The sequence below is a fragment of the Pteropus vampyrus genome, unplaced genomic scaffold (assembly GCF_000151845.1).
Source record: "Pteropus vampyrus isolate Shadow unplaced genomic scaffold, Pvam_2.0 Scaffold1, whole genome shotgun sequence".
NCBI classification, from domain to species: domain Eukaryota; kingdom Metazoa; phylum Chordata; class Mammalia; order Chiroptera; family Pteropodidae; genus Pteropus; species Pteropus vampyrus.
In genome coordinates, this window is record NW_011888782.1 from 18,571,447 (window position 1) to 18,579,993 (window position 8,547).

Sequence of the window (8,547 nt, forward strand, 5' to 3'; positions counted from 1 at the left end):
TTATTTTATTATTTGTTATTATTTATGCCTACAGCGCCTGGTCTTCCTAGGTGGTCTCCCATCCAAGTACTAACCAGGCCTGACCCTGCTTAGCTTCCGAGATCAGACATTGGGCTTGTTCAGGGTGGCATGGCCATAGACGATGGACCGTGGCTCCAGTGGGGCGCGAACCCAGGACCTTCTGCATGTAAAGCAGATGTGCTAACTGCAACATTATGAGTCACGTCCTGTAAGCAGTTATTTTAAAAGGTGCCCCAGGAAAAGCAAAGCAGGAACCTGTAGTAGCAATCTTAAGCCTACGCCCTCATCTAAATGTTCAGATTCTGGGCGTGTGCACAGCTGTCACACTGTAAAATGCCTAGGCAGCAACTCAAAGTAGCCGTTTTCTTATTACAGTTGGTTAATGGTTAATCTTTGAGCTCTGAGTTGAGTCTGCCTGGATTCATATTCTACCTTCTTAACAACAATGTGACTTAGATGAGTTACTGAACTTCTCTGTCCTCCACTCATTCAACAGGTATTTACTGAGCTTCAGCTGTGGACCAAGCATGACTCTAAGTTCTGGGGACACAGCATTCTCTGAAAGAGATAAAATCTGTACCTAAATAATGCTTACATATTAGAGGGAGGAAAGTAACAAATTATAAAGAAATGTATGTTAGAAAAAGGCAAAACTATGTAGACCTGGGTTGAGTGTAGGAGGAAGAATGAATAGGTGGGAACACAGAGGATTTTAGTGTACTTAAAATAGTCTATGATACCGCAGTAATGTCATGATACCAAATACATGTCATTGTACATTTGTCCAGAACCATAGGATGTACATCACCAAGAGTCAAGCATGGTGTAAACTGTAGACTCTGTATGGTTATGGTGCATCAATTGTAAGAAATGCATCACTGTGGTGGGAGATGTTGATAATATTAGAGGCTATGCATGTATGGGGATAAATGGTATATTTTGTTTAAAACTTCTCTAAAAAGATAGTATGTTTAAAAATGTGCAGTAGTAATGTTAGGTCATTCAATAATAATAAAGTTCAAATTTGAAGAATTTTATAAATGATGTTCAGATATCATACTTTATACATTTATAAATATCAGATGGATGAAAAATTTATATGTGAAAAGTAACCCTAAAAGCAATAGAAAGAAACATAGGAGAAATATTTTTATTATTTGAAATAGAAAGGACCTTCTTAAATATGTAGGACAAAACAGAAGCTTAAAAATAATAGAGCAATAATCAGAATACGAGAAATGAGAATACAAGGATATAAAACATTCTGAAACCAGTTATTGCCTATAGAGAATGGAAATAATTGGCTAAGTGGATTTCATTTAGTGTACATGTATTGATTATTGAAGAAAATAAACCAATAGAAACAAGAAGACTATGACTGGAGATATGTAACGAAGTGTTTGAACATACTTTTAGAGTAAAGATTAATCATACATTATACAAAACATTATAGAAATTGTAAAAGGATGGGAAACATTCCAAACTTAATTTATAGGACAAGTGTAGCCTTGCTACAAATTCAGAGAAGGAAAAGATGAGAAAGGTATACAGAGAAATCATATAAATATTAACTAACAAAGTCCAGTATATAAGATTAATTCACAAATAAAGGGATAGTTTAACATTTAAAAAAATCTTTCAAAAATGTAATTCATCATGTTTATTAACGGGAACAATCATATGCTCACATCATCAAATACAAAAATTGTTCAATAAAATTCAACTTAATGTTTTTGATTTAAATAAGTAGAAAACTAGGAAAACATGAGTCATCTATAGTAAGACATTCATATATTTATAATGAAAGGACCAATAAATGATATTACTATATTCATAGCACCTCAACATTATACTAGAGATTCTAACCAATAAAATAGGAAAAGAAGAATATGCATTTTAAGAAAAGTGACATTAATTGCAAAAATATTATCATGTGTGCAGATAAACAAAATTATAATTTTATTATGGTCTTCACATGTAAGATACACATATACCTAAACACCTGCAATATCTAATTAGAAATAAAAAAAATTTAAAAAATTTATATTAGTGACCATGTGTATATAATACTTAGGACTATGTTTTCAAAAGATATTAAAGAATTTTATAGGGAAAATAAAATATTTAGGGACATAGAGTAACATGTGAATAGATGGCGATATATGTTCTATCTGTGCATAGAAAGACTCAATGCCATAAAGATGATGCTTTAAACCAGATTTATATAGAATGGTATTTTAATCATATTCCCATGATGGTTTATAGAACCAGAGAAAATAGTCTTTGGAGGTAAATTGCTAAGCAGGAGGTCTGTAATCCATTCTCTTTTCACTGGGAGGATGCTCAGTGAAAGATGGAGGGTGGTCACAAAAGAAAGTCAGCAGGTCAAATATTTTTGTAAACTTTCTAGTGAAAACCAACCTGGAAACAAGATAGTGATATTTGGTGATAAGGAAGATTTTATCAGTGCAATTCTATTTTCAAGATATATCTGGTAACCTAGGACTTCTTTTGGTAAAGAACTGGTAGTTAGTTCTATAGCATGTGGCTCCAGGTAAGCTAAGTATATGAGTGTAATATGAGATATTTCATGACTACACACCTTGAGTAGAAATCTCCTATGCTTATCTGGGTCCAGAGAGTGTCTTGATATTGAAAGAAGAAGAGAATTGCATAACATTGGAATTCCTAGATTTCTTTCTGCTTTATCTGTGCTCTGAGATTATATGTATCCTTTGAGTTAGTAATAAAGTTTGTTATTGGGTGAGGTTTCTGATTTATGTTAGTCTTATATGGCAATCTTATCCTTTGTAATATCTCAAATCTAAATATTAATACAGAATAATAAAGGAGAAAATAGCCCATGGATTTTTCAAAGAATTAAAAGTATTGACTGCCTATGCCAAATATCAGAGCTTATTTTAAATCCATTGCATGAAATTAGATAATATTGGATGAAATCAACATAATAGAGCCAAAAAACACTCAGAGAGTAAAAGGTAAACTTCAGACTAGGAGAAAATACTTGAAAGGCAGCATATTTTATTTTATGCCTTTGACTCATCACTAAGAAAATTAGTCATTTTGGAGAGTTGATTAACAAATTCATTTTTAGTCAATACCATATTTGATGAAATACTGTTTTATGGTATACATTTATAAAACATCTTTTAAAGCAGATTGATGAGTCATAATTTATTAATCACATTAGAAAAATATACAGTGGATTTGAAAAATAATAGATGATTTTTTATTTAAAATATTTATGATAAATTATTCATAATTATAAAAATAACTCATTGCTGTAAAATTAGGAATTTAAAAGAATTCCATTTCTTACAAGCAGTGCATATGTCCAGTGTTCTTGAAGGTATTGTTGGTTTAATGCTTCTGTGATATGCCACATTAAGGTGGTTTCCATGGAGACAATTTTTGCTTAAGTTTAGGTGAGAATATAAGTTAATTTTAAATGAGTTGAAGAAGTGGAAATTTCATAAAGTGAATGGTAACCATATCTATCTAGCTCACCAATTTTAAACCCTCAAGTTGGTGAAATCTTTTTTAAACATATTTTTTCATCCTTTCTGTTTTCTGCCTATTTCTTCCTCTATCTTCTTTCTTCTCTTTTTCTTTTTTTCTCTCTACCTCATCCCATTTCCTTGTCCGTTATCCTCTAAGCTTTACCTTCCACTTCCTCCTCCTACATCTTAATGAAAATAATGAAAAAGTAGTATAAATTATAGTAAAAAACCGGAAAATAATTTTACTTTACTAAATTTAATATACTGTCTTGATTATTTGTCATCTATAGCATTTTGCAATGAATGCAAATATAGATGATCATTGGGGCTATCTTTTCCAGGATAGAGATTGCTTCTCTCTTACTTCAGCCTAGAAAGAGAGATTTCAGAGATCTGCTTGGAGCACTGGACATGTATGTGTTGGAGTTGGTGGGACACAGTAGCATCAGACTCATTCCCAAGTAACGGGAGGGTAAGAGGCCAGCTTCAGTAGTCTGTGCCATTTGGAAAACAGTTCACTTGTACCAGTGACAGAGGAAAGTGCAGGTTTTCTATGGGGCAGAGTTGGAAATAAAAAGACTGGATAAAAGAGAAAAAAATAAGACTTTGTGGGCAGTGGAACCCTAAGGTATTGAGCCTGTGAAAAGGTTAAAGTGTAGGATAAAGGGTGCGTCCTAGGTGGACAGCTCCCAGGGAAAGGGGGACTCTCCCAAGAATATGTAAAATCACCCTCAGGAAATATTCTCACTCTAAACATGTTCCTCAAGAAGGTATGAGAGACACATTTCAAAGGAGGCTAATTAAGATATTTTTGTGTCCTTTATCTCTCTCTTCCTAGTTCAGCAGAGGAGAGAACAAGAACTGAAGCTGAGTTAGGAAGTGGAAGGAAGCGGGGAAAATTGTGAAAATGTCAAACTTGTTCCCTATTCTTAATGGATTTTCCATGGTCAGTGCGCTCAAACTGGTTAAAAGAAGCTTTAACATTAAATTATATCAGAGGACTGGACATCTACATTAATTAAATTGAGACTATTCTTATGGATAGAAAGGACCATAGGCCTTTTTCTTTAACTACCTAAGAGTAAATAGAGGTGATATTTCTTGGCTAAGTAGTTCCTTGAAGACAAAGAAAAAAACTAAGAGGGAAGAAGATACAAAGAACTGGTCTGAGAGAGGAGGGGAACCAGAGTCTTTTGATGATGATATCCTGCTCATTTTGTTAAATTCACCAGGCCCACTAAATAAACATTCCATTTTAAGTCATCAACATTTTAGCCATCTCTAGAAAAGTTTTTATCTGTTATTTTAGAATCTAATTGTTTATTTATCCAATCCTTAACTTTGGGGTCCCAATGATTGTCTTGTAATTTTTTTAGCATCTCTTAAAACTTATTTACAGTAAAAGTTATTTTTACTTTGCAGATGGTGAAATATCAAGTGCTGCTGGAAAGATAATTATCCTAATCTACTATTTCTATAAATATGGGCTTCAAGATAATATTTCTTTGAAGTGTTAATTTACTAACACAGCAGATACATCGTATAATCAATAGACCAGCATGTTACTGTTATACTGACAAAGTAAAATGCAATATGCAAAAATTCTGAGTAAAATCACTAGTCTACATAAGAAAGGCCATGATTCCAGACCAATACTCCAAATTAATGTTTGCATTATAAAAGAATCATTGCTCTCCACAAACAAACAGCATATTATTTTAAAAGTGTCTAACGAATGTGCACACACATTACTTTTCTAGAATATATTTAGTGAATAAACCAAATTTTAGCTAAACAGAACAGCAAGCAATTTGGTAAACAGTATATTATCTTGTTATTTACTAAGGCTTGTTGGTATGACAAATTTTTATTTATTTTAGTTGGAGGGAAAAAACTAAGACTTTTTGTGCACTAAATGTACAAATGATGCAGTTCTTCTCCTGTATTCCTTATTTGATCTTTCCAAAACATGTCTCTAAGTGAGTTATTATTTACCTTTGACAGGTAAAGAATATTTGATCACAAGAAACTCTTCAAGGCTCATTTTGCTTTCCATCGCCACAGATCTCAAGAAGTACGTCTGAAGCTTCTTAGAATCTCCTCCTTTCTTGGCTTTGGCAATAGTGCTCTCTCCTGGCAATTCCACTTCTTAGGGTCTTCTGTTACAGTTCCTGTTAGGGGCGGAGGCAAAAGCTTTCCTGGAAAGATAGGGGTCAAGGGCAGAACATCTATTATCACTTGTTCTGCTATTACTATACTACAGGCCTGAGCTAGTGCAATATGGCAAGAAAAATATATGAAATCCATAATAATTGAGAAAGAATACATATTTATTCTTTTGTCTGATGGCATTATTGTGAATGTAGAAACATACAAGAGAATTAGAAGACTATTAGAATTAATAAGTAAATGTAGCAGGTTTACTACATGCAACTTACTATAAAATGAATTATAATTCTGTCAGAAAGAAAAATAGAAAATAAATTGGATAAAAAATATGATAACATTAAACAGCTAAAAAAATCAACCTAATAAAAGTCATAGAAGCCCTCTACCCTGAAAACTATGACCTTATTAAGAAAAATTAAAGGACTTCTGTTTAAATAAATGGTCATACCATATTCATAGGTTGGAAAACTCAATACTGTTGTTATGCAAGTCTCCTCAAACTGATTTGTAGATTTAATGCACTCTCAGCATTCCAGCAGAGCATTTTTTTTGGAAATTAACAAATAAATTTTATAATACAAAATGGGGTGCAAAAGGTCAAAATAGCCAAGGCAAACTCGAAAAGGTAGAACAAATTTGAAGTAATTATATAGCAGTATGTTTGTTACATGTTAATTTAAAGTAATAAATTTGCACCCTTTTTTGTCCAATTAATTCCCGCTCAAATTCCAAAGACAACCTTAAATCCTAGTTTTTTCGGGACCCCCAATTTGGTACCATAATCATATTTTTCCATTGTGCTATTTTCCTTTTTTATAATTTCATTAGTTATTTGTAATCCTTAAAAATTTTATAAATATTTTAAACAAAATATATTTATGCTAGAGTACATTAACCAGAGTTAACAAATATTAACATTAATTTTAACATTAACACTGTAGTATAATGATTATTATTTACATGTAGTCATACCTATATATGTGTGTATGTGTATAACACGTTTAGTCAGTGGAGCCTAACGCTGATGTTAAACATCCTACAATACACATAACTTCTCATCAAAAAATTACCAGATCCAAGTGTTAATAGTGCCATAGAGAAATCTTGACCCCTCCACGCACACGCGTATTATATCTTCCAATCTCATTTCTCTTTCCCTCATATTCCTAAAATTAATATGTCCATTTGTTAGTTTAAAGTACTTATTATATTCTTGATGAATCATGAGTCCCTTGAGGGCCGGGTTTATGCCTCTCTACATTTTTGGTGTACCTCAGCATCCAATCTTATGAGTTCCAGACCGATATAATTAACATATTTTTTTTATTTGACTAGATTTTTAAAATAGTTTCAGTATTTTATTTTAATTTATTTACTGGCATCTTGACTTCATCTCTTTGTGTTATTGTTATGTGTTATAATACCTTCTCTAGAGAACAGTGCTTTACGTAACTTTTCACAATCTACTTCGACTTAACAGTTTCATTTCAAAATGTAGAAACCTCTTATAGGATCACTTAGGTCCCTTTGACCATCTGCAGTGTATTTTATAATATATAGCGTAATGTATGTTATAATGTACATTTATATCCATTGAAACACCCAGCAGGCATTCTTTTTGCTCTAAGCTGTCATACCTATATTAAAGAAATTAAGAAAAATATTTTATGCTTAGCCAGATATTAACCATTTCTGTTGCTCTTTATGCATGAAAATCCAGGTTTCCCTTTAGTGTTATTTCTCTTCAGCCTAAATAACTTCTTTAGTATTTCTTACACAGCAGATTTGCTGGTAAGCAATTCTCTTCTAGTTTTCCTTCATTTGAGAATTTCTTTATTTCATTTTCATGCACCATGAGCTTCTCTTCTCAAAGATCTGATTCTTGTTACCGTAGTGGAAATGGTGATTTCCCATTTCCCCAGAAGATTTTTTTTTTTAACTCACTAATGCTTTGCTTGCAGCTATGTGTTCCTGATAGGATGTAAGATCCTTGAGAATAGAAGCATAATCTAATCTCTATGTATCTATGGCCTAGCACAGTGCCTGCTAATTACATGGATCTCAAAATATGTTTGCTGAAGAAGTGAATGAATGAAGCTTAGAGAATTGAGGTGTTTTTAACTTCAAGACCTGGGATAATTGTGCTAATCCAGTTTATGCTTAAGATTTTGCCAAAAATTTATTTTATTTTCTAGAATATGGTCACACACGTGTGCGCACTCACACACGCACGCACATGCACACGACGGATCTCCCCAAGTGATTATTCTCCATTTCTGGCCTGAGAAAATTCACATTCTCACCCTTTCTGCCCTTATTTGCACCTGATAGCTTTGTTATCACTATCTTTACAAAGACATGAGACATTGAATATGCATTCTCATCTTTTATTTTTCCTTCTCTATTTCCTGCTATATAATTCTCATTGTAGAAGATTCATCTCTCCATATTTTCTTGTACTGAAGAGTACAAAAATTCTTTTAAAAGAAGAGGTGGAAATTGTTATTCTTTATATATCAAGTTGCTATCAAGTCCTTTGGACTTGTTATATTCTCACAATCTTATAAAATTAACGTGTCAATTTCTACTCCTAAACTGGAAAATCGAGGTCAGGAGGAGTTAGTATCAGAGATCTGGTGACAGAGTTATCATTTGAGGCTACAAATGCCCACTCCTCTGGTTTGCTCCAGTGCATTATGCTGTATGGTTGTTGTTAGGACAAAGGAAGTATGGTTGGAAAGATTTACTATAATTTTATTATATAGATGTATTATAAATTTTGTAGGAAATTAGGCTAAGGTAATAAATAATAGATCAGCTCTAAAAAAGATAGTAA

General features: G+C 32.6%; 1 pseudogene; it reads right to left on the reverse strand.

Annotated features, from left to right (window-relative positions):
- Window positions 1-25: 25 nt before the first annotated feature.
- Window positions 26-141, reverse strand: LOC111736915 (annotated as a pseudogene).
- Window positions 142-8,547: the final 8,406 nt, after the last annotated feature.